The sequence below is a fragment of the Cetorhinus maximus genome, chromosome 7 (assembly GCF_964194155.1).
Source record: "Cetorhinus maximus chromosome 7, sCetMax3.hap1.1, whole genome shotgun sequence".
In the NCBI taxonomy this organism is placed as follows: Eukaryota; Metazoa; Chordata; class Chondrichthyes; order Lamniformes; family Cetorhinidae; genus Cetorhinus; species Cetorhinus maximus.
In genome coordinates, this window is record NC_135885.1 from 32,225,240 (window position 1) to 32,248,789 (window position 23,550).

The window sequence follows — 23,550 nt, forward strand, 5'->3', positions numbered from 1 at the left end:
CTCACTACTGGCTTAATTTATTCCGGGAAGCTGGGTGGCTGAGTCAAGGCTTTCCAGCCTCCAGATAAACACAAGTGGGTCTCACTGGGAAGGACTAGACAACAGCAACTGCAACAGCTCCACCGCCACCCTCGCCCCACCCACCACCCCCCCCCCCCCCCTTCCTCACAACAGGCAGCTTCAGAATATTGTAATTACATGGGGCAAGGAGACTATGGAAGGGTCAGTGCTGCACAGCAACTGAGATTTGTGGCTGGAATTGCAACCTATAGACCTTCACGGCAGAAATATAGCTTCCTCCTTTGACTACAAGCTCAAAGTTTACCATTTACCCCAAAATAAATTTGAAATGCTATCAAGTTAACAGATTTGTTCTTATGACACAGAGGTTAAAACTACAAGCACACTTTGTTTACTGTGAGTTTCCACTGACCTTTGCTGTTCACCACCAACATGCTACAAGTCACAGAGCCAAGACAGTGTCAAAATTCTCAGTAAACAAATCATTCTTTTCTGAAATTTGATTTCTGCTATAACGATTTAAGAAGTGTATTGTAACAGAAAACAAAAACTACTGAGAGTGCTGGGTTGATGACTTTAACTGCTGGTGTTTAGTATGATGCACACATTTCTGATGAATGTTGAAGCCCATTTCGTGATTCAGTAAAACTGAAACTGAAGCAGATTTGTAAACAATCACATTCCAGGCCAATTTTGAAGCAAGATATCAACCCTGTTTGGGAAGTGTGAGCTTTTGACTGTCAGCAATTGAAGTAGTTCAAAGCATTCACTGAGTCGTTAAATCTCCACAACATAGTTCCAGCACTGACAGCGGGAGCATGTTCATCAGTGACCTCCATCACTGACCCTGTCAGAGTATGATGGGTCATTGGGAGGTCACCTTATTTGCACGGGGCTCAAGCCTAAAGAGGAGTATGTCCTATGCCTGCATGCCTCAGGAAGCTACAAAAGGCAGTTTTGTTGGCCAGGCTGAGAGAAGGCAGATGTCAGACCCTTCAGGAATGCCAGCCTCTGCAAGCGCCCACCCCACCCCCCCCCCTGCAGCTCCTTTGCCTAGAGGTGCGCACTGCAAGTGTTTATTTTTATGAATTTCCTCTTACTGCTTCTTTGGGGTCCAGGTCACAATCTTTGTTGGGCCTCACACGCTGCAATTTCCACTCTTCATTAGCCTGGTACATCTCACATAGTGTAAAGACCTCCAAACTTACATCAGGTCCTGTCAGGCCAGAAACATTCAGAATTCCCACCCTCAGCCTCACCTACATATCAATGATCTTACTTATTGTGGGTATGAGTCTTCACCCCAAACAATACCACAGGAAACACTTGGAGCAGTCCAGGATCCAGGACTGGAGTTTGCAAGTGCCCTTGGGGACTCCCACTTCCAATTTTCAGGTTGTAATTCAGTGTTTTGTTTGTTTAAAAAGGCAAAGCCTACTTTCACATGGCTTTAGGTATCAATTATCTTCCTTGGCAGGTTTGCTATTGCATTGCACCTCCACCTGCTATAGTGCAATCATGCTCTGACCGCACGACATTTTCCTGACTCAGGTTCATTTTAGTATTAGAGGATAGGCTTCCACATGTTTGACAGTCTCTACTGAAAATTCACTTTTGAGGAGGTGGGGGTTTGGGTGATAGTGTGAAATGTTACAGCATTTAAGTAGGTGAAGCAGATTAAAGGAACAGAACAGCAATTATTCTACAGCAGGTAATAATAGGTTTCAAAGAGCAAAAGATGAGGGAATCTCCAGTTCAGGATTTGCATAAGGGTATTTGAAGCTGACTTTTCAGGATGAAACCAGATGATGAGAAAGAGATTTTCAAGGCAAGAATGAGGTACTATATATATTTCCACAGATTTGGAAAGGGAATGTTGTATACCTTTTCAGGGATATGAAATTTTGCAGACATGTAGCTGGCAACAATTGTCAGTGACAGTAAGGGCAACAAATCTTAAAGATATGCTTTGATAAAGGATGAGTAATGATACCTGGCAACACTGAGAGCGCATTGAGTGTTGCAAACACTGTGGATAAAGCGATCTTGAAGACTCTGGAGTGAAACGAAAGAGAGGCTTGCATTTATATTGCACGTTTGACGACCACCAAATTTCCCAAAACTCTTTACAACCAACAAAGTACCTTTTTTAGAATTGTAGCCACTCTTGTAATGTAGGAAACACGGCAACTAATTTGCACAGAGTAAATTCCCACAAACAGCAATGTGATAATGGCCAGATAATCTGAGTTTTGTTTGTGATACTGATTGAGGGGTAAATATTGGTCAAGGCTCTGGGGATAATTTCCCTGCTCTTCTTCAAAATAGTGCCATGGGATCCTCTGAATCCACATGAGCAGGTAAATAGGACATCAGCTAACGTTTCATCCAAAAGATAGCATCTCTGACATTGCAGCATTCTCTCAGCATTGATCTTTTATTCTGAAACCCTGGAATGTGACTTGAACCAAGAACCTTGGGATTCAGAGTCAAGTGTGCTACCAACTGAGCCACAGCTAACTCCTTTCTATATAGGAGGAAAGGTTTTGATAGGGTACACAACATGGGAGATGGAATCTGGTCAAAGCACAATTGGAAATCTTTCGTTATGGAAAGAAAAACAGGAGGAACATGGACTAAATTGCAAGTTTAAGATTAATCAAATGGCGTGCAGCTGAGGAAACTGAGTGCAAACTTGGAATTTGGTGAGGGGGGAATTTAAAGTGTTAATTATGTTATTAAATTTTGATCTTAATATCTAATCTAGTCTGTAATTAGCAGTAACTGGAAAGTACCGTGTAAGCAGCCTAAGTTATTTTTTTTCCTTGCAGCTTAGACAGGGTAAAATCACTCTCTGCTGCAAGAGCTGAGTAGTTAATTAGCTAACTGCTTGCATCTGGTTACACTAGACCCAGTTCAGTTGGCTACAAATACAGACCTGTTTAATGCGGCTGAGGAAACCAAGTGCAGGCTTGGTGTTTGGGAGTGGGGAGGTTTGGCAAGGGAGCAAACATTTGTTTTCTTTTTCTAGCTTTCTCACCCTGTAAGAATTGGTACATGCTGTACTACAGGGAAAGGAGCTAGCTGTTTGGTGATTATCTGGTGAGTGCTTTGGGTCTATTCTATTCTTAAGGTTTAAAATAATATACAAATTGGTGGTAAAGTTAAGAAATATAATTAATTGAATAATGTAATTATTTAAAATGCATTAAGGGTGGCAGGGCAGGTGATGTGTCAAGGCTGCAGCACATGGGAGCTCCTGGATAAGATTGAGATCCAGAGCAAACACTTCTGCAGTAAGTGTTTGTAACTTGAGGAGTTTGGGCTCAGAATCATTGGGTTGGTGGCTGAGCTGCAGACACATCAGGGAGGGGGAAAGTTACCTGGATGTTTTTTTACTAGGGGGCAGTCACACCACTTAAGATAGGGCCTTCTGATTTGGTTGGTGGTCAGGGGCAGGAGGGTGTGATGCAAGTGAGGCAGGTAAGGGAACCCAGAGGGCAGGAGTGTGAACCACTGCTATTGTCCAATAGGTTTGAGGTTCTCTCTGCTTGTTTGGATGAGAGTGGGGACTGCAGGGTGGGTGAGCAAACTGACCATGGCATCATGGTACAGAAAGCTATTCAAGTGGGGGAGAGCAAAAAGGAATGTAGTGGGAGCAGGTGACAGTATAGTAAGGGAGATCGATGCTGTTCTCTGCAGCAGAGTGAGAGTCCAGAAGGCTGTGTTGCCTGCCCAGTGCCAGGGTTTGGGACATTTGCTCAGGGCTGGAGAGGAACTTGCAATGGGAGGGGAAGGATCCTGTTGTTGTGGTCCATGTAGGTACCAATGATATAGATAGAACTAGATTCTGCCTAGAGAGAAGCTAGGTACTAAATTGAAAAGCAGAACCTCAATGATTATGATCTTTCAGAATCACACAGTGCAGAAGAGACCCTTCAGTCTATTGAGTCTGCACTGACATGTGCGAAACACCTGACCTACTTACCTAATCCCATTTACCAGCACTTGGCCCATAGCCTTGAATGTTATGATGTCCCAGGGGTTATCCAGGTACTTTTTTAAAGGATGTGAGGCAACCCGCCTCCACCACCCTCCCAGGCAGTGCATTCCAGACTGTCACCACCCTCTGGGTAAAAAGGTTTTTCCTCACAGCCTCTTCCCCACCCCCCCACCACCCCCCGCCCCCACACCCGCTGTACCCCCCCCCCCCCCCCCCCCCCACACCCCCCCCCCCCCCCCCCCCCCCCCCCCCGCCAAAACCCTCCTGCCCCTCACCTTGAACTTGTCTCCCCGTGACTGACCTTTCAACTAAGGGGAACAGCTGCTCCCTATCCACCCTGCCCATGCCCCTCATAATCTTGTACACCTCGATCAGGTCACCCGTCAGTCTTCTCTGCTCCAACAAAAACAACCCAAGCCTATCCAACCTCTCTTCATAACTTAAATGTTTCATCCCAGGCAACATCCTGGTGAATCTCCTCTGCACCCGCTCCAGTGCAATCACATCCTTCCTGTAATGTGGCAACCAGAACTGCACACAGTACTCCAGCTGGCAGCACAGATATCGTCATTCTCTGTGTGCTCTCAGCACCTATGAGGTGCAGCTGGCCCCCGTCTCATCAGCATCTGCGTCCGGTGACACTGTGGTCATGAAGGGTTCAGATCCTGAAGGATGCCATAAGATCAGGAGAAGTTAAGTTTTCCCTGCTACATCTGCATGATATGACTCTGTTCACAGAGACCAAGCGAGCTCCCTTCAGCAAGACAGGAGTCAGATGTTCACATAAGCTATATGAGAATCTATGGAGTGTTCCTACTGCATATTGTCATCTTCCTGGATGTAGGGACTATGGGCATCCTCTGCATCTCCATGACAGAAGCTTTATCATTGATGTTATGTGCGCTGCCATCAGCCAGACTGGAGTCAAACGTTCACAAATGCAATGTGAGGATCTATGGAGTCTCCTCACTGCATTTCGTCATCATCCTCCCATGAATCTAGCGATGATGAGGGCCTCCTGAGCACGCCTACATCGTCTGGACAACGCAACTGCCTCATCACCGTCATCCTCCCCTTCGAGGACCTCCGCACCCTCTTCCCGGTCGATGTCCTCCTCCACGTGCAGCTCCTCCATCTGCTCCTCAAGTAGCTCCTCCTCCCTTTCCAGCACCAGGTTGTGAAGGGCGCAGCAGGCAACGACGATGTGTGACTCCCTCTCTGGACTGTATTGCAGGGTTCCATCAGACTGGTCCAAGCACCGGAATGTCATCTTCAATATCCCAATGGTTTGCTCCACCAAAATGTGAGTTGCAGCATGAGCCTCATTGTACCTTCTCTCTGCTGCAGTCTGAGGCTGCCGCAAGGGTGTCATTAGCCACGTCCTCTGTGGCTGCCCTTGTCCCCAAGGAGCCAACCCTGCAGCCTCTGTGGACCCTTGAATACATTAGGGCTCTGAGACCCACTGAGAACGTAGGAGTCATAGACACTCTCAGGGAATTGAGCGCAGACCTGCAGGATGCGTTTGCTGTGGTTGCAGACCAGCTGAACATTCAGCAAGTGGACGTAGTTGACTGCTTGCTGCAACGGAGATCTAAGTGCCAGGTGAGTGCAGTCAGTGGCACCCTGCACCTGTGCAAAACCCAGTGCTCTTGCTTCTTGTCTTTCCTGATCTGGGGCAAAATGCACGAAGTTGTGTGCCTTTGCAAATATGGTGTCTGTAACCTCCTGGATGCACTTGTGTGTGGAGACTTGCAACATCCCATAGAGGTCACCAGTGGAGCCCTGGAAGGAGCCACTAGCGTAAAAATTGAGCACCGCTGTCACTTTCACAGCCACTGTCAGTAGATGCCCTCCATGTCCCAGTGGCACTAAATTTTGCATCAGGTGGCAGATGTGACCAGTCAGTTCCTTGGACATGCACAGTCTTCAGCGACACTGGCTCTCGGTCATCTGCAGGAATGACAAGTGCCATCTATAGAACCTGGGTCTAGCTAGGTGCTGACCAGCGACCGTTCACTGTGGCTCTTCAGAGGTGTGCACGGGAGCCCCAGCCGCCCCTTCTTCCTGAGGGTGCTGCTCCTCCCTCTGCGCAACCAGGCACCTCGTCGCTCTCTTCTTCATCTCCACTCCTCTGTATGCCACAAGGCATACAGCTAGTTCACCATGCTCCTGATGCACTCCTCCTGCAGAATGAGTGAGAGACACACACCAGGATTAGCATGGGTATACTAGGAACCTGTCTTGGTTAAGTCTGAAGGCCCCTTAACGTATCCCAGAGAATGCCAGCCACCACTTCGATGGCCAAAGTCTAGTGTGCTGGGTGGCTGCCCAAGATCTGCCCCCCACCCCTCCTCTGCCCCACTCCACCTGACCAATTGGCAGCAGTTTCAGCCACTGGACTGCATGCTGTGCTCTCAGCTCAGGCACAGCCATTCTCCTAAACTGCACTGTTAGATTTGAACCATAGGGGAGACTGGTCCAAACCTGAATGATGACATTACAAGGGGCTGTGAGTGCCTCCACCAGTGACTGCTCCATGGCCAGTTTCCGCAAGGAGATTGTACAATGTGCCCAGTCATCTAACTGTTCTGCATTAGTTTGCAGTCTGTGCCTGAGGGGTGAAAAGCTCTGGAGCACTTGGTGGCACTTTGATGCTTCTGCATTGCTTAAGAGGGCAGATAAGCTAGAGGCCCAACTCCAACCATGTCAATGTGGCTGCGCCTGAACTGTCTCAGCTGCGGAGTAATGGTCACTTTTTATACAAGGTTTCCCTAATGTGTGGCCACTTCCCTACCCCGCACGTGCTTGTGCACTAACATCAACCAATGTGCAGCCCTTGCCCTTTCCAACTCGCATCAACTTTTGCCCACCTCACCCCACCCCCCCCCACCAGCCCAACCCACCTGAAACGCTGTGCAGCCCTTGCCCTCACCAAAACTCGCCTCAACTGCAGTGCAGCCCTTGTCCCCCTCAACTTGCCCAAGCCAGGGGACAACCCTTGCCCCGACACTGTGCTGTCAGCCAGCCAGGAAAACTCAACTTGCCTGTGTCCTCGCCTGAATTCCCCCACTTCAGCCTTGAGTTCCAACTGACAACCCTCGTGCATACTGTGCAACGTTACTGTGCACTCACCTCCGAGTTCCCCTCAAGGTGCAGCTCACCAGGTGCGCGCTTTATAAATGCTGTTGTGAAACACGTTGACGTGATCAGATGATCCAGCGTGGGGGTATGATTACAGCGAGCTAGACTCATAATGATATTTAGATGTATTACAATGAAGTTCCTGAGGTGCAGCAGGGGGAAACGCAGCCTGCCATTGAGCAGACAATTGCAAAATGGTTTCACAACATTGTGAAACCGATTTTTGGCCTTCCGGCCATATTGCCCACTCACACCGCCAAGCACACCCGCCATCAACTGGAGTGAACAATTCCACCCAGTGAATTAAGCTCAACTCCGATAAGACACACAAAGACCAGGTTTTCACTTTGTAAAATCAAACCAACAACCAATAAGGACTGAGATAAATGTTAACGATCAATGCAGTCTGATCCACACAGCTGTGCTGAAAAATTCTCGTTCTATAAAGATCATAACCTATGTAAATATAGCTGTAAGGCTATGTATTTCTACACTTAATAAAACCAAAATCTGAGAGAATATACAAGATCACCATTCAATGGATATCCTTCACTATCATCCTCCCTCCAGAGAATCACTAATAGCAAACCTCTTTCTAACAGTTAATATTTGGCAAACTAGACTTTTAGACCTCAATTTTACCCCTGGTGGGTGCAAACGATCAGTGGGCCCTGGAGCAGCCGGGAAACAGACCCCATTGATTAGCCAGCCAGTGTGAAACACGCGCTGAAATGCTCAGCGCTGGGGTGGGGTGGGGCGGGAAGAGGGCGGGCGATGACATGACTGTCGGCGTGTGTGAACGCTGCGAGAGAGCTGAAGGCAGACAGCTGCCTAAGGGAGCTACAGTCCTTCAAATGATTAAATAAAGGTTTTTAAAAAGCTGCAAAAAATGTCCGTGCATCACAATCAAGCACCTGAAAATATACCTCATAAAAATGCTGTCCACAGGTATTTACTTTTTATTTTATTTCATGACGGAGATCTCATCATGTCCTTTGATGAGGTTTCACGGCAAACATAAAGGCCGCCTGTCCGATTCACCCATCCGCCAACCGGAAGGTTGGACGGACCACGAAAATTCGTAGTCAATTGTCGTTAGTGGGCTTAATTACCCTCTTAATTGTCTCACTTCAGACTTTTGCATGCCCACCAAATGAAATATCACGTGAGTGCACAATGACCTCAGGACACTCGCCCGACATCATCTCGCACGATTTTACACCCAATCGGGTCGGGTGCCTGCCCGTCCACGGGATGTAAAATTCTGCCCTTGAAGTTACTTGACAAAATTCCATATGAAAGGTTATTAGATAAATCATTATGTAAATCTTGGGAACGGATATGAAATTGGATGAAGAGCAGATGACAATGGGGACTCATCAAAGGAGTTACTCTTGGATAGGATTTGAAAGTAATGAACAGGATGTCCTGGATCAGTATTGGGGTCGCTATCTTCAGCTGTTTAACTTTGGAGGCCTGATGCAAACTCGAAGTTTTGTAGAAGTTTGAGCCAAGAGGAGTCATTAATTCTGGTGGTTCAGGAAGTACAAAATAGCTTGGACAAAATATGCAAATAAAATCTGAATTGGACAAGAAGGAAGCCCTGCACATAAAAAGAAAATCAACATTGTCGTACTTCCTGAATGGTGCCAAAATAAGCAAGGATGAAGTTGAGAAATACTTTCCAACTAAATAGTTCAAAGACCAAATCCATTGGGCCAGATATTCTTATACCAAAAAGGTCAGGAATGGGTACTGGAATTGACAAATTTGAGGCTGCGGGACAAGAAATTTGAATTTCCCCTTCAAAAAGAGACCCACACAAACTTCCCATAGACAGGAAGAGGTTTGGGGTAGATTTGGGTTGTGACCCCAGATGCACAGCCTGTGATAGCAGGGTTGCCATTGGCAGGCATGGGGAAATTTGCATTTCATGTTCCAAGTATTTCATAAGGTCAGGTAGGTTTCGGAGGCCATTGGAAAACCTGCCAGGTAAGAGAGTTTGGGACCTTGGGGGAGCCCACCAACATTCTGACAGGTAAGTGCTAAATATTTTGACAAATTCATTATTTTTTTTATTCATTCATGGGATATGGGCTTCGCTAGCTGGGCCAGCAATTATTGCCAATCCCTAGTTCCCCTTGAGAAGGTGGTGGTGAGCTGCCTTCTTGAACCACTGCAGTCTATGTGGTGTAGGTACACCCATAGTGCTGTTAGGAGAGAGTTCCAGGATTTTGACCCAGCGACAGTGAAGGAATAGCGATATATTTTCAAGTCAGGATGGTGAGTGACTTGGAAGGGAACTTCCAGTTGGCAGTGTTCCCATGTATCTGCTGCCCTTGTCCTTCTAGGTGGTAGTGGTTGTGGGTTTGGAAGGTGCTGTCTAAGGAGTCTTGGTGAATTCCTGCAATGCATCTTGCAGATGGTGCACACTGCTGCTACTGTGCGTCAGTGGTGGAGGGAGTGAATGTTTGTGGATGTGCCAATCAAGCGGACTGCTTAGTCCTGGACGGTGTCCAGCTTCTTCAGTGTTGTAGGAGCTGCACTCATCCAAGAAAGTGGGGAGTATTCGATCATACTCCTGACTAGTGCCTTGTAGATGGTGGACAGGCTGTGGGACGTCAGGAGGCCAGTTACTCATCACACGATTCCTAGCCTCTGACCTGCTCTTGTAGCCACAGTATTTATATGACTAATCCAGTTCAGTTCCTGGTCAATGGTAACTCCCCAGGATATTGATAGTGTTTAGATGATGTCTTAGAAGTTAGATGTGTTTTTACTGCAGTGATAGATCATGGAGCTCTGTCCTGCAATGATAAATTTACCATTACGTTGACCAGCATTGTATAAGTGTTGAGATGCATTAGAATACATTTCCCATTGGAACTGAAGTCCTAGGAACCCTCCTATCATTATCTGAACAGTGATTTTAATGTCCAGAGTTCTTTACCTTTAGAAAAATATTGGCTTGCTGCTTAAACGTAGAAAAGGAACAGCCACCTGTTCCATTCCTTTGATTGACATCTGCTTTGAAGTAGAAAAAAATTCTGGACTTTTAGTTTAAATAGGCTCCACTGTCTGGAGCTGTAATGGTTTGTTTTGACAGCCAAGTCCATTATGAATGCTTGGTTGAGTTTCAAAACCTAATTAAGCACTTAGCTCTGCAGGGGGTTGTTCATACAGTTGATGGGACTGAAGGTATGGTTTAATTGACAGGGTTAAGAGGTTATAATAGGATTATCAGTCTTTGATTTCTAAATAGATGTTTTTTTGATGTCATAACTTAATGACCACTTGAGGGGATTTTACTTTCTTTCAATGGGTCTGGGGATTTTTTGTTGCTGTGTAGCATGTATGTTTGATTGACAGTTTTATTGTTAGAGTCCATTTTTCAAGTCCTTTGCAAAGGCTACCCATTGCTATTACATTGCTCCTGAGGGCTGTCCACAGTGGATACTGGGTGAGTGGCTTGGGGTGGGGGGGTGGTGGTAGGGGCAGGGTAATATGAGGGGGCATAAAGGTTCATGGGAAATATGAGAGAGCATGGAAGAGGAATGAGAGACATGATGGGGCATGAGGATATGAGTTGGGTTGGGGGTATGGGGGCATGGAGGGAGCATGTGCAGAGCACTGGAGGTTGAGAGGGTGAAGGGTTAGGGTAAGGGTTAGGGGGCATAGGAATAATGTGGAGAGTTAGCCCGATATCCCCAAAATCCAAGCTGGGCCATCTAACCAGCCCACCTCAACCCCCGCACTCCTCTGAAGTTGCCTTGCGCCTGCCTAGGAAGGTAGCAGACCCAAGCCTTGTCCGTATGAGACGAAGATATGGCAGGTATGAGAGGAGGTACCAGGATTGGATTGGTGAAGTTTAGAACTGCCATGAATGTTTCCTAAACCCAGGATGAAAAGCCAGCCCATTGTCTTTGGTCGCCACCACAAATTCCGTTCCCTAGCCACCGACCCCAACGTTCTCCCCAGCAACAGCCTGAAGCTGAACCAGACTGTTCACAACCTTGACCCGAAGTATTTGACCTGCCAGCCACATATCCATTCCATCACCAAGAGCACCTTCTTCCACCTAGATTACATTGCCTCGCTTTGCCTCTGCCTCAACTCAGGTGCTGAAATTCTCATTTCAAGCCTTTGTCACCTCTGGACTTGACTATTCCAATGCTCTCTTGGCCAGTCTCACATCTTGCATTCTCCATAAGTTTGAGCTTTATCCAAAATTATGCCGTCCATAACCGAACTTGCACTAAGTTCCATTCACCCATTACCCCTGTGCTCACTGAGCTAGGTTGACTCCCGAACATAGAAGCAAAATACTGCAGATGATGGAGATCTTAAATAAAAACAGAAAGTGATGGAAAAACTCAGCAGGTCCAAGAGCATCTGTGGGGAGAATAACAAAGTTAATGTTTCAAGTCCAGTATGACTCTTCTTCAGAAATGGAGAGGTAGAACTGTGATGGATTTTATACTGTTGAAAAAGTGGGAAGGGGTAGGTGGACAAAAAGAGAAAGTGAGGGATAGGTTAGAGGGTAGGAAGATTTAATACCAAGGATGTAATGGAAAAAAAGGCAAAGGGAGTGGTAATGGTAGTAGTAAAGAAACAAAGCTTTGGTCCAGAGCAGGTTTTAATAGCAGAATAACGGTCAGCTCTGTCTGAGAGCAAAAACATGAAAACAAGATACAAACTGGCACTTGGAGAAAAATAAAATTCAAAATAGAGGACAGAGTTCATGGGCTGAAGTTGTTGAACTCAATCTTGAGTCCAGAAGGCTGTAAAGTGTGTAATCGAAAGATGAAGTGTTATTCCTTCAGTTTGCGTTGGGCTTCACTGGAACATTGCAGGAGGCCAAGGACAGAAATGTGACCATGAGAGCAAGATGGTGAATTGAAATGGCAAGCAACAGGAAGGTCTGGGTCATCCTTGTGGACTGAGTGAAGGTGTTCTGCAAAGAGAGCACCCAGACTGTTTGGTCTCCCCAATGTAGACAAGTTGACAGGGCCCTCAACTGTGTCCAACCCATTTCCCGCACATTTGCCCTCACCTCTTCCCTTCCCTCCCAGAACAACAAACAGGTCCCACTTGTCCTCACCTTCTACCCCACCAACCTCCGTATTCAAAGGATCATTCTCCATCATTTCCGCCACCTCCAGCATGATGCCATCACCAAACACATCATCCCCTCCACACTCCTATCAGCAAAGGGGCCATTCCCTCCAGGGCACGCTGGTCCACTCCCCTATCCCCCTCATCCCCCTTCTCACAGCACCTTCCCATGCAATTGTAGGAGGTGTAATATCTTACCTCCACTCTCCTCACTGTCCAAAGTCCAATGGGTCACCCATCTATTGCAATGGTACATTGACATTGAAATGCAGCTAGGACAAGTCTGCATGGACATTACAAGTATTCTACCTGGTGGACACAAGTAAACTGGCAGTAGCAGTGATACCACCATGTACAGAACTCAACATTGTGACCATACACAAGATCATCAATGCACCAATCATGGCAGAAGAAGCCACAAATAATCACATTAAGTCAGTCCACGACCTTCAACAGATATACCCAGACAGATTTGACACTATAGGAGATTTCAGAGGTGAGCTGTACTGTGATGCTGTATTACACCTAAGAGAAGATCAATCACATCAATCAACACTCCTAGAAAGTGTAGTGTGCACATAAGAGAAGCTAAGGAGTGAGTTGGATGAGATGGACTGTAACGACATTATCCACCATGTGCCTGTCACAGCTCTATCACGTGCATGCTGAATAAAATATGGCACAAATCGAGTTTGCTTAGACCCAAGACATCTAAATCTCACTCTAAAGAGATGCCCACACAAGATCCCAACATTGGAAGAATTGAATCCCAAATTCACAGGAGCAAAGTTTTTCTCCGAACTGGATGCCTAACATGGGCATTGGTTGGTTCATTTGGCAGAGGGATCACAAGAGATCACTACCTCTCAAGACACCATTCAGAAGATACTGCTTCCAGAGGTTACTTTTTGATTTATCCAAAAGTGAGGATATGTTCCAGCGTGGACAGAATTACAGAGAACGTTCCTGGGTGGGTGTGCATTGCCGATGATATTATGGCAATGAGCAAAATGAAAGAACAGCATGACCTAAATTTATACTCACTAATGGCAACATCTCATCATGAAGGGTTTGTCTTCAACAGCAAGAAATGCATGTGAATGTGAGTCATATTAATTTTTTCAGCTCTATTTATTCAAGTTCCAGGATTCATTCTGACCCAGGTAAATCCGAATATGTACAACATATGCCTACTCCCCAGGACCGAGAGGACTTGCCTGAGGTTATTCAACTTCATAGTGCCATATGTATCCAATTTTGTCAAAAGGGCACTTAGAGATTTGTTAAAGAAGGATGTTCCATATGTATGGCAGAAGGACCATCAGCACATGTTTGAATCACTTAAACAGGTATTGCCAAAAGAGACATGTGTTTTACAACATTACGACCCAAGAAAGGAGATGTTCTTAGAGGTTGACAGTCTCCTAAAGGGTTCAGAGCAGCATTATGCAAGCTGGAAAACCGACTGTATTTGGCTACAAAAGTCTATCACAAGCGCATTCTAATAATTCAAACATAAGAGTGTCAGACATTTGCTCCGATATTTGGGATCACAAGATTTCACCATTATGGAAGCTGATCACAAACCATTAGAAATGATTTGGAGCAAGCCATCGATGAGTGCACCACCTAGACTACAGTTCTGATAAAAGAACAGGGATATGACTGAAAAGTCCATTATAAACCAGGTAGAAAAATGGTTACTTCAGACACACTGAGCAGGTTACCAAAACTGAAAAAACTGCTGATGTTTTGCTAGACCTACAAGTAGACAGCATAGACATCGAAGTAGAGGGTATGCTCAATGTCAGTCTGATGAGCTTTGGTCAATACAAGTGCAACCAACCTCAGGAGGAGACAGCGAAAGATACATTACTGAAGGCACTGTGGACAGTCACTGTAGAAGGATGGCCTGATACGATATAAGAAGTGCCAGACACCCTGAGGTGTTTTTGGCCATTATAGAGACAAACTAGGTATTTCAAGGGGTGTGATTTTTCAAAGGAAAGGATTTACTCGTATTTGAAGCTCTTCGCCAGGACATATTGTCAGAGTTGTATCAAGGACATATGGGCATGGAGCTGATGAGATGCCTGGCAACGGAAACTGTGAACTGACCAGGGATCAACAGCAATATCAAAAAGGCAGTGAGGATGTGCAAAGCATGCCAACGCCACCAACCACACCAACACAAGGTCCTATTGCATCCTTGGTCCAAAATTGCAACAGATTTATTCCCTGTCCGTGGTGACGATTTTCTCCTAGTTTCTGATTCATCTTCCAAGTTTCCAGTACCTCAAGTGCATCTGTGACTGGTTCAATGAGCACAATATTCAGTTTGGTTGGGTACACTCTGAGGAGATTGTAGCAGAAAATGAGCCACAACATATTGGCAAATCTTAGGACCATGTGCCAAATGGGGCATAAACCATATGACAGCCTCATCACATATCCCAGATCTAATGGTCTTGCCAAGCAAATGGTCTGTACCATAAAGGCATTCAGTGTGAAGTACAGAGAAAAAAAACAGGACTTCCATATTAAAATATTAAATAAAAACAAAGAAAATGCTGGGAAAACTCAGCACGTCGGGCAGCATCTATGGAGAGAGAAACAGAGTAAACTTTGAGTCCAATATGACTTTTCTTCAGAACACAAGTCCCAAAATTTCCGAAGAAGAGCCATTGAACTCAAATTATTAACTCTGTTTCGCTCTCCACAGATGCTGCTGACCTGCTGAGTTTTTCCAGCTCTTTGTTTTTGTTTCAGATCTCCAGCATCTGCAGTACAGTGTTTTGCTTTAAAACTTCTATATTGCCATGTTGTACTTGAGGGCAACACCTTTTGACTTGGGCTTACCTTCACTAATGGAAGTCATGTTTTGGGAGGCAGGTTAGGATAAACTTGCCAAGCCATCACCTGTCCAAATTCTCAGGAATACAGGAGAAACAGACTGAAAAACAAAGGAGGGTGAAGACTGTACATGACCAACATTCAGGTGCAGAACTGACTAGACTGGGCATAGGACAAAAAGTATGGGTCAGACACCCCACTCGGAACCCTAGTTTCCCACAGAAGCATTCAAAGTAAGCAGTGGACCTAGATTCTGTGATGTGACAACACAGAATGCGGCAACGTTAAAGAGTAACAGAAGCCAGCTAAGTGAATTGTTCATCTGTGTCTCACACTTCAATAGTGTCAAGAACACATCCCAAGTTGAACTCAGTGAAATTGTGGAAGACCACTTTGAAAACAATCAGCACAAAGATGATACACAGGATGCCAATGCACCTACAAGTCAAGATCACCAAAGTGATGAGTCTAAACTCAGAAAAGTTCTACCATCATAAAATTTGGGAGAATTAGTAAACCACCTATATGTTAAGGACACTCTTACAATTTTAAATGATGTATGGAGATCTATCTTTTATGTAAATTTTTTTTGCATCCACCCTATTGTGTTGCTGGATACTGTAAATACTGTGCATTTTCTCTTACTGGGTATTATGTTTATCTTTGGGGGAAAAAAGTGATATCGCAACATCCCCTTAAGAGAATATGCATGTAGTGTACATGTATCATTGCTGAAGCAATGATGTAAAACAGCATGTGACCTGTGTTGAATCCCTAGGTTAGATGTGTTTTTTGAGCTCTCTTGTAATTTGTATATATTAGTACTAGCCTTCAAATAAAAGAACCTAATGTGATAGTTTACCAATCGTGTATGTGTAATTGGTGAATTTGGGTAAAGAAATCAAGTAATGCAACAAAAGCTGAAGCATTTGTAATCATCTTCAGCCAGAAATGCCAAGTGGATGATCCATTTTGGCTTCCTCCTAAAAATCTCACCATTACGGTTGCCAGCCTTCAGACAATTTGATTCACTTCACATGATATCAAGAAAAGGGTGAAGGCAATGAATGCAGCAAAGGCTATGGACCCTGACAACATCCAGCTATAGTACATAAGAACATAATAAATAGGAGTAGGCTTAGGAATACACCAGCATCTGTGGAGAGCCTGCTTCAATATTCAATATGATCATGGATGATCTTTACCTTCAAATCCACTTTCTCGCCTGCTCCCCATTTTCATCATTCCCTGAAAGAACAATACTCTGTCTATCTCATCCTTAAATATAGTCAATGATGGAGCATCCCAACCCTCTGGGGTAGAGAATTACAAAGATTCACAGTCTTTGTACCAAAGACTTGTGCTCCAGAACTAACCAGGTCCTTAGCCAAGCCATTCCAGTACAGCTACAACACTGGCATCTACACAACAATATGGAAAATTACCCAGGGATGTCCACAATAAGCAGGACAAACCCAATCCAGCCAATTACCATCCATTCAGCCTACTCTCAATCATTGGAAAAGCGATGGAAGGTGTCATTGACAATGGTACTCAACAACAGCCTGCTCACTGACGCTCAGTTTGGGGCCCATCAGAGCCATTCAGCTCCAAAACTCATTACAGCCTTGGTCCAAACAGGGGAAGAAGAGCTGAATTCCAAAGGTGTTTCGGAGGTGAGAGTGATTTCCCTTGACAATAAGGCAGCATTTGGAGCCCTGGCAAAATTGAAATCAGTGGAAATCAGAAGGAAAACTCTCCACTGGTTGGACTCATACCTAGCACAAAGGAAGATGGGTTGTGGTTGTTGGAGGCCAATCATCTCAATCCCAGCACATTGCTGCAGGAGCACCTCAAGGTAGTGTCCTAGGCCCAACCATCTTCAGCTACTTTATCAATGACTTTCTCTCCATCATAAGGTCAGGGTAATGTTCGCTGATGATTGCACAGTATTCAGTACCATTCTCAATGTTAATGTGGTTTTTAACCTTGTTAAAAAACAATTGCTAGTTAAACAGGTGATGGACATTGATTATCTCATCTAAATAGAATAAAGAGATACAGCTTGAACACTTTGTGTGGAAGCTACTTGGAAGTCAGTAGAAATGAGGAGTTGTCTTGAAAATAAACCAGCTTGAACCAAAAGACCAGCTGGATTAATTCTTCCACCACAACCTCTTATTGTGAGTAACATGGTAATAGAGGATGAACTTTGAGATTTGCTGATTGATTGCTGTATATGTCTCAATCCTCTGGGGGAAAAGAAGTGTGCTGTTGCTGACAATTTAAGTTATGGAATGGCAGAAGGACGGTGCAAAATCCCAAGCTTTGAATATCCAGCAATTTTTTCTGACTCTGAACCTTATCAGAAATGGAAGGCTAAAGTTGAAATGTGGACCTGGGTTACTTCCATATCCTGGAAGAAGCCAAGGTATGGCTTTGGCGCTATCATTACCAGCCAAAAGTAAGGTAAGGAGTAAAGTATTTTCAGAGTTGAAAGTAGATGATTTGGATCATGAGGGTTTGAACCTTCTGTTACAATTTTTGGATAAGTTTTACAAAAAGGATGAGTTATTGGAAGTGTATGAAGCTTGGACAATCTTTGATAGGTTTAGGAAATCAGATGATCAGTCCATGGAAGAATATATCATGGATTTTGATAAATTGTGCAGAAGACTACAGAGATTTGAACTTGAAATTCAGGAATCAGTATTGGCATTTAAATTACTGGACTGTGCTCATATTTCTCACGTTGATAGTCTTTTAGTGCTAACAGGGGTTCAATTCCAGAGGAAAGCACCTCTCCTAGATCAAATGACTGCTGCCGTGAAAAAATTTCTGGAGAAACGGTCATTCCCTGCCACTTTCTTAGCAAATTTAAACTATGCTGTGAAACAAATGATAGAGGATTCAATGGTGGCTGAATTTCAAGGTCAACCAAATATTAGATGAAGATTCTAATACAAAGATGGGGTTAATGACACGGGGTCTGAAAATTGTTGTAACCCTAGCCAATTTGAGAGTGCAGAGGAAAAGCATGTCTAGGATGGTGGCTGTAGGCGTTTAAACCCAGAAAATGCGCGGGGAATGGCTAATCGGTGTTTTTGGTGTGATTCCCAGTATCATTACGTGATGAACTGCCCACAGCGAAGGAATCGCATTTTTGAAATGACCCACAAGATGGATTCATCTGAAACTGAAAATGATGATGGTGACTGCCATGATGGAATTGTACTGATCACTGAGAGTTTGAATCTGGTGATGAGTATCTTGATAGTAAATTCCTTTAACTGTGCAGTTCTAGACAGTGGTTGTACTTCTACGGTGTGCGGCATGGACTGGCTTGACTGTTATCTGGAGCCTCTCGATGAGGCAGACCAACGGAAGGTCAAGGAGTATGAAAGCTCTACCTGCTTCAGTTTCAGAGATGACAATACATTAACATCCTCCAAACGGGTGGTCCTGCCTTGTAAGATAGCAAGGATCAATCTGTTTATCAATACTGATGTGGTTTCTAGTGAGATACTGCTATTGTTGCGTCAATCTACAATGAAGAAGGTTCAGATGACACTAGATATGAAGAATGATAGAGCAGTCCTGTTTGGAAAAAATGTGGATCTACATTTTACTCGGTCAGGCCATTACTGCTTGCCACTAAGGAAACCAGAGATTTCTCATCAAAAATTTCATGAAGTTTTTTTAACTGCTGAGGATAATAATTTGGTGGACAAAAAGGAGTTCATTTGGAAATTACATAGACAGTTTGCACATCCGGTGCCACAGAAACTGAAGACTCTACTTTAAGATGCAGGAGTGGTCAGTAAAGGATATGATGACCTTACTGAACAAATCACTGCTCAGTGTGAAATTTGCCTTAAATATCGCAAGATACCGCCACATCCTGTTGTGAGCTTGGCACTAACCAGGGAGTTTAATGATGCAGCAGCCATGGACCTGAAAGTTTGGGACAAGGATAGGGGTATTTTTTTTACTACACTTCATAGATATGGCAACCAGATTTAGCCTATCCACTGTGATACATAGTAAAGACAAAAGGACCATTGTCGATAAGGTCATGGAGAAATGGGTAGGAACAGGATAAGGAACACCAACAAAGTTCCTCACAGATAATGGTGGGGAATTCACCAGTGAGGAATTTCAAGATATGTGCAAAAATTCAAACATCATAGTTATGCACACTGCAGCTGAGAGGTCGTTTAGTAATGGTCTTTGTGAAAGAAACTAGGCAGTAATAGATGACGTTACATACAATCTGGCTGATCAGCTAATATTTTAAATTACAAACAGTGTTAACATAGGTGGTGCATGCAAAGAACTCTCTGCAAATGTTTGGGGGGTACAGTCCATATCATGTACGGAAGAAATCCAAAGTTACCTTCAGTGTTGTCAGATGCTCCACCTGCTCTAGAAAGGACTAGCATTAATTCCACCTTTTCTGCTCATCTGAGCGCTTTGCATGTGGGCAGAAAAGCTTTTATTAAAGCTGAGGTTTTGAAGAAAATTTGGCGGGCCCTATGGCACCGCATAAGACCATCAGGAACACAGTTTAGACAAGGATACATGGTATATTTTAAAAGGGAAAGCCAGAAAGAGTGGAAAGGACCTGGCAAGCTAATAGGGAGTGATGGGAAAGTAGTAATTGTGCAACACGGCAATCAAACTGTTAGAGTACATTCTTCACGGTTAATTGGTACAGACTATACCTTTACAGGTTCTGAACAGGACATAGAATGCGAGGAGGCAACATGCACGTCACATAACCACCCAATGTGTGTGTGTGTGTATGAGGAGCAAACGACGGCAGATACTGAGTTGACTGGCTATGAACAAAGTAATACTAGGGTACAGGGCAACGCTATTCATCCAAAAGGGCAACTACCCAAAGTAGGAACAAAGATAACATACATGCCAGGAGGGACCAGTGTATGGAGGGATGCCACTATCATAGGGAGGGCAGGGAAGGACACTGGTAAATACAAACATTGGCTAAATATGCAAGATAAAGGACAGGAGACAAGACCTATCGATTGGCAAACCAAGGTAAAGATGTGAAAACCCAGAAAGCGCAGTATGAGTTCTGACAGTAGACCAGAAAGTGGTCGGGATCCTAGAAAAAATCACGGACATATGGACTGAGTTCTGTTCACATGGGAGAACGATCATATTGTAGCAGTCCAGAAAGGGAGAGGAATGTGAGTAGAGGCTGTAGCTTAACAAGGAGGACTAGAGAGCAAGCTAGGAATCTCAATAGAAGTAGAAGTCCTTATGACCGAGAAATTCTCATAGCTGCTAATAAATTGGAAAGTAAGCTGATAAGGGAAGCCAAAGGGAAAGAGTTAGAAAGTTGGAAGGAGTTTGGGGTATATTCTGAAATACCTGACCAAGGACAGCTAGCTTTATCTCACAGATGGATCTGTACATAAAAGGTGCTCCCAAATGGCATATGTAAGGCCAAAGCAAAATTAGTAGCTCGAGGCTTTGAAGAGAGGCTAGGAGATCAGGATGTCAGGGTGGACTTGCCTACTGTGGGGAAAGTGAGTTTGAAGATTTTTTAGCTGTTTTGTCAACCTATTCCTGGGAGTGCAAATGGATTGATATAAAGGCTGAGTTTTTACAGGGGGAGAAGTTTCAAAGGGAAGATTTTTTGAAACCACCCAAAGAAGCCGAGGATGTAGAAGGACAGCTATGGAAATTGAACAAGCGTGTTTATGGGTTGAATGATGCATCAAGAGTTTGGCATTTTTCAGTGAGGTCTGTGCTGTTGAAAACAGGTTGCAATCAGTTAAAAGCAGACCCTGTAATGTTCTACTGGTACCATAAGGAGAAACTAGCTGGAATCTTTATCATGCTTGTTGCTGATTTTCTGTGGGGAGGCTGTAGAATTTGAACAATGGGTAGTTGAGAAGATAAAGAAGGAGTTCCAGGTCAGAAGTCAGGCTTCAGGGGCCTTTAAGTACATAGGTTTAGACGTTAAGCAGAGCAAGTTAGGAGTGACATTTGAATCAACAATCTTATCTAGAAAGTGTTAATTATGTCCCAATAACGCATGGTAGATCCTCACAAAAAGAGGATCCTGCTACCAAGGAAGAAATGGAAAAGTTGAGAAGTTTAATTGGGCAGTTGAACTGGTTGTGCACCCGGACAAGGCCTGATGCTAGTTATGATGCGTTGGAGCTGAGTACCAGGATGAAACATGCTACAGTTGAGCACGTTCTGAGAGCAAATAAAACACTTAAAATTAAATTCTGAGAGGTGGGTGCTCAAGTTTCCAGTCTTGGGGTGATCCAGAAGATATGAGGTTGGTCATTTTTAGTAATGCTTCACATGCCAATCTTCCAGATGGGTACTCTAGCACAGCAGGGTTTATCGTATTCTTGGTGGGAAAGAACGATAAATGTTGCCCACTGGCTTGGGAGGCCAAGAAAATAAAAAGTGTTGGGGAAAGCAGCTTAGCTGCTGAACTGCTAGCCTTGGTAGAAGCTTTAGATATGGGGGTTTACTTATCCAATATACTGACAGAAATATTATATAAGGGGGCAATGTGGGAAAAGTTTGGCCATAGAATTTAATGTTGATAACTGGTCTCTTTGGGACAACATTCATCCCATGAAAAGTGTCACTGAAGAAAGGCTAAGAATAGACCTGGCTAGCATAAAAGAAACGTTAGAGATCTCTAAGATAAAATGGGTTGACACAAGTCACCAACTATCAGGCTGTTTTATGAAAAGAAGTGCCTGCTCTAAGAAATTATTAAATGTGTTGGAAGAGGAATGTCTTATCTTATAATGATATGAAAAAAAAATTATAATTTTTTTTATATATATATAATGTGGTAAAAGAAATTAGGGAATTATAGATGTTGAAATACATGATTTAAGTTTTTTTTAGTTTTAATTTAAAAAGGAGAGGAGAATCTGTTAATATGGCAATCACCTTGTTAAAAAACAATTGCTAGCTAAACAGATGATGGGCATTGATTATCCCATCTAAATAGAATAAAAAGATACAGCTGGGACACTGTGTGGAAGTTACTTGGAAGTCAGTAGCACTGAAAAATTATCTTGAAAATAAACCAGCTTGAACCAAAAGACCAGCCTGGATAACACAACCTCTTATTTTGAGTTACACACAACTCCTCAAATTTGGAAGTAGTCCATCCTTGCACGCAGCAAAGCGTGGACAATATTCAAGCTAGGGCTGATTCATGCCACACAAGGGCTAGGCAATGACCATCTCCAACAAGAGAGCATCTAGCCATTTCCCCTTGACATTCAAGGCATTACCATCACTGAATCCCCAACCATAAACACCCTGGTTGTCAGCATTGACTAAGAACTGAACTGGACCAGCCATATAAACACGTTGCGACAAGAGCAGGTCAGGGGCCAGGAATTCTGCAGTGAGTAACTCGCCTCCTGACTCCCCAAAGCCTGTCCACCATCTACAAGGCACAAATCAGATTGTGATGAAATACCCTCCATTTGCTTGGATGAGTGCAGCTCCAACAACACTCAAGATTCTCAACACCACCCAGGAAACGGTGCCCCCTGATCAGCGTCCCATACACCACTAATGCACAGCGACACTAGTGTATACCACCTTCAAGATGCACTGCAGCAACTCACCAAGGCTCCTTCAATGACACCTTCTGAACCTGCGATCTCTACCACCTAGAAGCACATGGGCTGCAAACGTGGGAACACCACCACCTGCATGTTCCCCTCCAAGCCACTCACCATCCTGACTTGGAACTATATCACCGTTCCTTCACTGTCACTGGGTCATAATACTGGAACTGCCTACCTAACAGCACAGTGGGTGTACCTGCACCACATGGACTGCAGCGGTTCACCACCATCTTCACAAGGACAATTAGGGATGGGCAATGAATGCTGGAATGGCAGTGACACCCACATTCTAATGATTTATTTAAAATTCCCAGTAGGCAAATTTCTGCAGTCAAGTTGCTACTTATGTACGCACCCTTGCATTTTTAAAGGATGGTCACAGTTGCACAGATCTGTACATCCGAACTAACTAATCAGGTTTCAGGTTTGGTTTAGTTAGATCAATCTTTCATCTATATCATATAATCTGCTGCTCATCTCTTGTGTTCTGTCAATAAGACATGAAAATAAATCAAAACTGCATCTATCAAAAGTTTATTTTTTTTTTTGCTATTTTAAAATGGATTTCTGCTGAACCGCAGAATGGCTGCTCCAGGACACATGACTCACAAGATTGGCCATCTGTTCTGGAAGATTCCAATAGAGACAACAAGAACAAAAGAGTTCCACTCCCATCCTTGTGGAATCTCACACCCATTGCCAGACCCGATTTTAGTCACAAAACTAGACGACTAACAGACCAACTAACTCCCTCAGGTGGGATGGTAA